Raw genomic sequence first — 9,978 nt, 5'->3', positions numbered from 1 at the left:
CAACCTCAAGCCCCTCACCTTTCCTCATGAGACCTTCCCTTCATCCTAGGCAAAATCCTGGGAAATCTCCTCTTTCCAAAGCTTCCACATCCTTCCTATAATGCGGCAACCAGAGCTGAGTGCAATACTTCAAGTGCAGCTACACTAGAGTTTTGTACAGCTGCAGCATGACCTCACAGCTCCAAAACTCAATCCCTCTACCAATAAAAGCTAACACACTGTACACCTTAACAATCCTAAGAACCTGGATGGCAACTTTCAGGGATCTATGCACATGGACACCAAGATCTCTCTACAAATCCAGGAATCTTACCATTAGCCCAGTGCTCTGCATTCGTTACTCCTTCCAAAGTGAATCACTTCACACATTTCCGCATTAAACTCCATTTGTCACCTCTCCGCCCAGCTCTGCAGCTTAGCTATGTCATTCTATAGCCTGCAACATCCTTCCACACTGTCCACAACTCCACAGGGTTTAGTGTCATCCACAAATTTACTAACCCATCCTTCTACTCACTCATCCAGGTTATTTATAAAAATGACTAAAAGCAGTAACCTTTCGGTCCAACTCGCCCACGCTGACCAGATATCCTAAATTAATCAAGTCCCATTTGACAGAACTGGGCCCATATTCCTCTGAACCCTTCCTATTCATATACCCATCCAGATGCCTTTTACATGCTGTAATTGTACCAGCCTCCAGTACTTACTCTGGCAGCTCATTCCACACATGCACCACCCTCTGCATGAAAACGTTGCTCCTTAGGTCCCTTTTATATCTTTCACCTCTCACCCTAAACCTATGCCCTCTAGTTCTGGACTCCCCCATCCCCAGGGAAAATACTTTTATCTATTTACCCTATCCATGCCCCTCATGATTTTATAAACCTCTATAAGGTCACCCTTCAGCCTCCGACGCTCCAGAGAAAACAGCCCCAGCCTATTCAGCCTCTCCCTATAGCTCAAATCCTCCAACTCCGGCAATATCCTTGTAAATCTTTTCTGAACCCTTTCAAATTTCATAACATCTTTCCGATAGGAGGGAGACCTGAATTGTGCACAATATTCCAAAAGTGGCCTTAGGTAAGGGGCAGTATGTTTAGTGGGGATGTGAGGAATATTTTTCACTCAGATTGCAGTAGGAATCAGGGACTCACTACCTAGCAGGATGGTACAGACAGAAACCCGTATAATTTTTCAGAATTTTCTAGATGTACACTTGCATTGCCAAGCCAAATGAGGCAATGGGCCAAGTGCTGGAAAATGAGATTAGAATAGTTAGGTGTTTTCTTTTCAAGAGCACAGACTCAATGGGCTGAAGAGACATACATAGAACATAGAACTCAGAACTTTGCAGCACAGTACAGGCCCTTCAGTCCTCAATGTTGCACCGGCCTGTGAAATTAATCTGATGCCCACCTTACCTATACCGTTCCATTACTATCCATATATATGTGCAATGCTCATCTAAATGCCCTTAACGTCACTGAGTCTACTACTGTTGCAGGCAGGCCGGTCCACACCCTTACTACTCTCTGAGTAAAGAAATTACTAGAGTCAAAGAATCATAGAGATGTACAGCATGGAAACAGACCATTCGGTCCAACCCGTCCATGCAACCAGATATCACAACCCAATCTAGTCCCACCTGCCAGCACCTGGCCCATATCTCTCCAAATCCTTCCTATTCATATACACATCCAAATGCCTCTTAAATGTTGCAATTGTACCAGCCTCCATCACATCCTCTGGCAGCTCATTCTATACACGCACCACCCTCTGCGTGAAAAAGTTGCCCCTTAGGTCTCTTTTATATCTTTTCCCTCTCACCCTAAATCTATGCCCTCTCGTTCTGGACTCCCCGACCCCAGGGAAAGTACTTTGTCTATTTATCCTATCCATGCCCCTCATAATTTTGTATACCTCTATAAGGTCACTCCTCAGCCTCCAGAGAAAACAGCCCCAGCCTGTTCAGCCTTTCCCTGCAGCTCAAATCCTCCAACCCTGGCAACATTCTTGTAAATCTTTTCTGAACCCTTTCAAGTTTTACAACATCTTTCCGATAGGAAGGAGACCAGAATTGCACGCAATATTCCAACAGTGGCCTGACCAATGTCCTGTACAGCCACAACATGAGCTCCCAACTCCTATACTCAGTACTCTGACCAATAAAGGAAAGCATACCAAACGCCTTCTTCACTATCCTATCTACCTGCGACTCCACTTTCAAGGAGATATGAATCTGCACTCTAAGGTCTCTTTGTTCAGCAACACACCCTAGGACCTTACCATTAAGTGTATAAGTCCTGCTAGCATTCGCTTTCCCAAAATGCAGCACCTCACATTTATCTGAATTAAACTTCATCTGCCACTTCTCAGCCCATTGGCCCATCTGGTCCAGATCCTGTTGTAATCTAAGATAACCCTCTTCGCTGTCCACTACACCTCCAATTTTGGTGTCATCTGCAAACTTACTAACTGTACCTCTTATGCTTGCATCCAAATCATTTATGTAAATGACAAAAAGTAGAGGGCCCAGCACCGATCCTTGTGGCACTCCACTGCTCACAGGCCTCCAGTCTGAAAAACAACCCTCCACCACCATCCTCTGACTTCTACCTTTGAGCCAGTTCTGTATCCAAATGGCTAGTTCTCCCTGTATTCCATGAGATCTAACCTTGTTAATCATTCTCCCGTTGGGAACCTTGTCGAACGCCTTACTGGAGTCCATATAGATCACATCTACTGCTCTGCCCTCAATACATGTACATCCTGTCCCTCAGGATTCCCAACAACAACTTGCCCACCACCGAGGTCAGGCTCACTGGTCTATAGTTCCCTGGCTTGTCTTCACTGCCCTTCTTAAACAGTGGCACCATGTTTGCCAACCTCCAGTCTTCCAGCATCTCACCTGTGACTATCGCTGATACAAATATCTCAGCAAGAGGCCCAGCAATCACTTCTCTAGCTTCCCACAGAGTTCTTGGGTACACCTGATCAGGTCCTGGGGGTTTATCCACTTTTAACCGTTTCAAGACATCCAGCACTTCCTCCTTTGTAATCTGGACGTTTTGCAAGATGTCACCATCTATTTCCCTACAGTCTATATCTTCCATATCCTTTTCCACAGTAAATACTGATGCAAAATATCCATTTAGTATCTCCCCCATTTTCTGTGGCTCCACACAAAGGCCGCATTGCTGATCTCCCTAGTTACCCTTTTGTCCTTAATATATTTGTAAAAACTCTTTGGATTCTCCTTAATTCTATTTGCCAAAGCTATCTCATGTCCCCTTTTTGCCCTCCTGATTTCCCTCTTAAGTATACTCCTACTTCCTTTATACTCTTTTAAGGATTCACTCGACCTATCCTGACATATGCTTCCTTCTTTTTCTTAACCAAACCCTCAATTTCTTTAGTCATCCAGCATTCCCTATAGTTACCAGCCTTCCCTTTCACCTTGAGAGGAATATCCTTTCTCTGGATTCTTGTTATCTCATTTCTGAAGGCTTCCCATTTTCCAGCCGTCCCTTTACCTGTGAACATCTGCCTCCAATCAGCTTTTGAAAGTTGTTGTCTAATACCATGAAAATTGGCCTTTCTCCAATTTAGAACTTCAACTTTTAGATCTGGTCTATCCTTTCCATCACTATTTTAAAACGAATAGAATTATGGTCACTGGCCCCAAAGTGCTCCCCAGTCACCTGCCCTGCTTATTTCCCAAGAGGTTGTCACCTTCCCTAGTAAGTACATCCACATACTGAATCAGAAAATTGTCTCGTACACATTTGAGAAATTCCTCTCCATCTAAACCTTTAACACTATCGCAGTCCCAGTCGATGTTTGGAAAGTTAAAATCCCCTACCATAACTACCCTACTCTACAAAATTCCATGCAAGGACTGCCACAAACACTACGTAGGACAAACAGGAAGAAAGTTAGCCACCAGGATACACGAACACCAGCTAGCCACAAAAAGACACGACCCTCTCTCCCTCGTAGCCCTACGAGGATGAAAAAAACCACCATTTCGACTGGGACAACACATCTATCCTGGGACAGGCGAAGCAAAGACATGCCAGAGAATTCCTAGAGGCCTGGCACTCCAACCACAACGCCATAAACAAACACATAGATCTAGATGCCATCTATCAACCCCTCAGAAAACAAACAGGAAATGACATCACCACAAACCCCAGGAACCCCATCCAGGAGAAAGATACAAATAGAAAGCAGGAGACAACAGCTTCGCTTCACTTGGAGGTCGCCACTGATGATGTTACCTAGCCAGGTAATGAAACGCCTGGATATCAAACCTACAGCTTAGTGAGCAAATCTACACCCTAAACTACCCTATTATTCTTATCACCCCTCAATTTAAAGCTATGTCCCCTCGTGTTAGCATTCACCATCTGAGGAAAAAGGCTCTCACTGTCCACCCTATCTAACCCGCTGATTATCTTCTATGTCTCAATTAAGTCACCTCTCAACTTTCTTCTCTCTAACAAAAACAGCCTCAGTTCCCTCAACCTTTCCTTGTAAGACCTTCCTTCCATATGAGGCAACATCCTAGTAAATCTTCTCTGAAACCTCGTCCAAACCCTTATCAGTGTCTTGTACAGCTGATGCATGACCTCGTGGCTCCAAAACGCAATCCCCCTACCAATAAACGCCAACACACCATATGCCTTCTTAACAACCCTATCAAACTGGGTCACAACTTTAAGGGATTTACACACCTGGACACTGAGTTCTCTCTGTTCATCGACACTTTCAACATTTTTACCAATAGCCCAGTACTCTTCATTCCTGTTGCTTCTTCTGAAGTGAACCTTCCACATTAAACTCCATTTGCCACCTCTCAGCCCAGCTCTGCAGCTTATCGATGTCCCTCTGTAACCCACAACATCCTTCGGCACTATCCACAATTCTGCCTACCTTTGTGTCATCCACAAATTTACTAACCCATCGTTCTCCACCCACATCCGGATCATTTATAAAAATGACGAACAGCAGTGGCCCCAAAACAGATCCTTGTGGCACACCACTGGTAATTGACCTCCAGGACGAACATTTCACATCAGCCACCACCCTCTGATTTCTTTCAGTTCGCCAATTTCTGATCCAAACTGTTGCCCTTTTCCATTGTGAATACTGACAAAAAGCGCTTCCCTGTGTCCTCAGATTCCACACACAACTTCCCACTACTATCTTTGATGGGCCCTAATCTTAGTCCAGTCATTCTTTTCTTCCTGATATACCTATGGAAAGCCATAGGATTTTCTTTGATCTGATCCGCGAACAGCTTCTCATGACCCCTCCTGGCTCCTCTAACCCTATCCTTTGATCTTTTCTGTCTAACTTATGACTCCCAATCCCCGAAACTGAGCCTTCACACCTCATCATCACATAAGCCTTCTTCTTCCTCTTGACAAGAGCTACAACTTCTTTAGTAAACCATGGTTCTCTCTCTCGACAACTACCTCCCTGCCTGATAGGTATATACTTATCAAGGACCCACAGTAGCTGTTCCTTGAATAAGCTCCACATTTCAAGTGTGTCCAGCCCCTGCAGTTTCCTTCCCCATCCGATGCATCCTAAATCTTGCTGAATCACATCATAATTGCCTTTCCTCCAATTATACCACCTTCCCTGCAGTATATACCTATCATGCCCTATTGTGAACGTAACTGAACTGTAGTCACTATCGCCAAAGAGACCTCTTCTCTGTGCAGGAGAACATTGTGACTCTCTGACAAGTTTAGATTTGACACTGTTAGACTGACGCATGCAAATGTCAACACTGTTACTTTTACAAATACTAAAGTGAAATGTGTCTATTTTTCAGTAATTCTGTACTCACCAGATTATGTCAGACCAACATTGTTGAGTTTGGTGCAATTTTGGCGAGTGGCTGAAGATCGAGGGCAGTCTTACAGAAGTGTCGCATTGTCCGTCCATTCTGAGACCCCAGTCCCCATGAACACACTCCTGCCTTGACACAGGCACTGTGACTCCACAGTGGAGCTGAGCACGGACCACGTTGGTGTTTTCCAAATCCTAGTGAAGACCATACACTGTTTTCCAGCTGTCACTGAACTGTCTCCTGTCTGCCAGAGCTTTGAGAATTTCTAGGTACTAACAGAGAAGTTCTGTGCTCTGAAAAAATAAGCATTGAATCATAACAAATCACAGCAATAACTCACATTGTTTACTGATGAGTATTCATCTAATTAATTGCACATCTGGCATACCCACATATAAATCAGCCCATTAAATCCTCATTTATAGCTACCCCCAGAATCTTGACCCTGACCTGGTCCTGGAGAGAGTGACCTACAGCCTGCAGCCAAATGACACAAAGTGCTTCCACCAGCCAACACACTGTCAAACGTAGTCATTCATTATTCTGTCTGAATGTGACATAATTCAGAAAAACCAGCATGAATGTCTTATGGCAATTAGTACTCGATATTGGGGAGGTGATGCCCTAGTGATATTATTACTAGACTGATTTGGAGATGCCAGTGTTGGGCTGGGGAGTACATGAACCACCGGATGAAGGAGCAACGCTCCAAAAGCTAATGTGCTTCCAATTAAACCTGTTGGACTATAACCTGGTGTTGTGTGATTTTTAACTATTGCTAGACTGTTAATCCAGATACCCAGGTAATATCCCAGGGACCTGACTTTAATCCGACCATGGCAGATGGTGGAATTTGAATCCAATGAAAATAGAGTCATAGAGATGTACAGCATGGAAACAGACCCTTCGGTCCAACCCGTCCACGCCGACCAAATATCCCAACCCAATCTAGTCCCACCTGCCAGCACCCGGCCCATGTCCCTCCAAACCCTTCCTATTCATATACCCATCCAAATGCCTCTTAAATGTCGCAATTGTACCAGCTTTCACCACATCCTCTGGCAGCTCATTCCGTACATGTACCACCCTCTGCGTGAAAACGTTGCCTCTTAGGTCTCTTTTATATCTTTCCACTCTCACCCTAAACCCATGCCCTCTAGTTCTGGACTCCCCGACCCCAGGGAAAAGACTTTGCCTATTTATCCTATCCATGCCACTCAGCCTCCGACGCTCCAGGGAATACAGCCCCAGCCTGTTCAGCCTCTCCCTGTAGCTCAGATCCTCCAACCCTGGCAACATCCTTGTAAATCTTTTCTGAACCCTTTCAAGTTTCACAACATCTTTCCGATAGGAAGGAGACCAGAATTGCACGCAATATTCCAACAGTGGCCTAACCAATATCCTGTACAGCTGCAACATGACCTCCCAACTCCTTTACTCAGTACTCTGACTAATAAAGGAAAGCATACCAAACGCCTTCTTTACTATCCTATCTACCTGTGACTCCACTTTCAAGGAGCTATGAACCTGCACGCCAAGGTCTCTTTGTTGAGCAACACTCCCTAGGACCTTACCATTAAGTGTATAAGTCCTGCTAAGATTTGTTTTCCCAAAATGCAGAATTAAGAAAAAATCTACAAGTAAGAGTCTGTCAATGATCATGAATCCATTGTTGAAAAAAACATATTTTATTCACTAATGTCCTTCAGGGGAGGCAACTGCCATCCTGACCTGGCCTGGTCTACATGTGACTCCAGACCCACAACAAGCTGCTTGGTTTTTAACTGCCTCTGGGCAATTAGGAATGGGAAATAAATGCTGGCTTGTGCCTTCATCTCATGATGAAAAACAAATTGATTTTGTTTAAATTTTCAATGATAAGGAGGGAGAGTACATCAGGTTAGTGTAGTTGATGAGTGAACATGGATTTCATAATTCCAGATTCCAGCATCCGCAGTAATTTGCTTTTATACTTTTATGGATTTCATAATGACTGACAATTTGAACATCAGAAATCTCCAAACTTACGGAATCAAACAGTGGTCACATGATTTTAAACTGGATCAGGAAAAGGAAACAAACAGAAGTGTTAAACAGACTAGGTGCTCTTGGGTTAATACCTTCAAATCCCACCCTGAAGTCCCGTTTGATTCACTGATGTCCCCGAGGACTGGGAACCTGCGTTCTTACCTGGGTGAATCCAGCCTCTCAGGGTCGTGGTTGATAATAAAGTCTCAGACCCGTTGTTAACGCAGTGCAACAGTTTATTTGTGTTTAAAACTCCAGGATCCTGGACAAGTTAGAAAGGAAGGAATATTAATATGCTGTAAATAATTAATGAATTATTGTAAGATTATTATTGCATCCCTTTCTGAATTTCGACAGTACCTGTTTAAGATCTTTCTGCAAACACAACAGGAGGTTTTTACCTGAACAGAAGAACCCGTGATTCCAGGAGTGTAGGCCCAGGAGACAGGACCATTCGGAGGCTGATGCTCCATCGAGTGGATCCATCCACAGAGTCCCGAGATTAAGCCAGAGTGAGCTGTGCCCGGGGAAGCCCAGCAGACACCAACACTTAACAGCTGCCAGGATGACACTGAGATCCGGCGCCCCATAGTCTGACCCGATCCCTCAGAGCATTTACTCTGAAACAGCAGGTCGGAGGTCACAGTCGAGAGTGTGATGCTGGAAAAGCACAGCACCCCAGGGTGTAAAATCTTCATCATTGAGGTCACTTTAGGGTTTATGCCCGAAACGTTAGTTTTCCTGCTCCTCGGAGGCTGCCTGACCTACTGTTCTTTTCCAGCGCCACTCTAACCTTGACACAAAGGCTGACAATAGAAACATCCAATAGCGCACCACGCCCAACAACTGAATAAACCTCCCCCCGACTTGGCTTTGTTTCAAAATATTAACAAGTTGTTAGCATAATGTCCTTGGGGGAGGGGGTGGGGAGACGGATAGACTTGCACCAGCACCAAGCTGGATTCTGAATAACGGTCACTGGGTTTGAAACACTGCTTTGTTTGTGCAGATGCTGCCAGATCTGCTGAGTTTCTCCAGCAATTTGTGGTTTTGTGTGCGCACGTGGTAGGTATGTTTTGTGCAAAATTTGGGGTTTGAGTTGCAGACCGACGCAAAGAGAAATGAAGCAGCTTACAAACTTTAAAAAGAAAGTGTGGTTCACACGCGCAGGCAAAGCACCAAAAACCTGAGCCATATACATGTTCTGAGATTTATAGATGAGGGGTGCACCGTTCCCGGAGGTACTGCAATACCAGGTCGATGCGTGGAATGGACGGAGCAAGCCCCTATTCCATCTCCCTGCTCCAAAAATCAATTTAATAGATGGTCCCCAGATAAGGGACCTATCAGATATTAAACTGATAATGGAATTCATTTATCTCAAAAATCCACTTTGTTCATAAAATCATTTCTAAGTACATACAGAGGTTCTAAATTTGTTCTGCACGTTCTTTGCAGAGAAAAACAAATGATGCATTCCTCAAAGCATCCGTGCTGTTGCAAAAACAAAGGTATTTCCGACTCATACAGGAAACAATTTATGTTCATTTCAATGCAACAAGAGTCTGCTAACTGAACAGACCCTCATAAAGCCCTTAGACGGCGGTTTTTCCCCACTGCATCTTGTCAGTAGCTGCCCTTGTCCCAAGCTTTAGTTTGTCCGTCTTAATGTTGTTTTGAACTTTGGAAAGCACCAGTCTGCAACACTCGGTCAAGGTCAGCTCCTTATCACTGGAAAACCAACAAGTTTCAGATAGACCACAAAGCAAATCTATGGTTTGCCAGGCAGTGCATAGGTGTTCTGCTAAATGTTTTTTTAACTAGGTAAAAACAATGACTGCAGATGCTGGAAACCAGATTCTGGATTAGTGGTGCTGGAAGAGCACAACAGTTCAGGCAGCATCCAAGGAGCTTTGAAATCGACGTTTCGGGCAAAAGCCCTTCCTGCTGAAGGGCTTTTGCCCGAAACGTCGATTTCAAAGCTCCTTGGATGCTGCCTGAACTGCTATGATTTCTAACTGTCTGCTCAGAAAACTATCCACAGGATCAACCCTCTCAAGATGTTACATGCTGACCCCTGCCTG

At 44.4% G+C, this 9,978-nt stretch overlaps 1 pseudogene; it reads right to left on the bottom strand.

Annotated features, from left to right (window-relative positions):
- Positions 1 to 9,113: 9,113 nt before the first annotated feature.
- On the bottom strand, positions 9,114 to 9,286 carry LOC148151802 (U2 spliceosomal RNA; annotated as a pseudogene).
- Positions 9,287 to 9,978: the final 692 nt, after the last annotated feature.

The sequence above is a fragment of the Chiloscyllium plagiosum genome, unplaced genomic scaffold, assembly GCF_037043375.1.
Source record: "Chiloscyllium plagiosum isolate Xiang-an unplaced genomic scaffold, Cpla_swu_hap1 HiC_scaffold_3, whole genome shotgun sequence".
NCBI classification, from domain to species: domain Eukaryota; kingdom Metazoa; phylum Chordata; class Chondrichthyes; order Orectolobiformes; family Hemiscylliidae; genus Chiloscyllium; species Chiloscyllium plagiosum.
The sequence above is the reverse complement of the archived record's forward strand: the minus strand, read 5'-3'. Positions and strand labels throughout refer to the sequence as shown.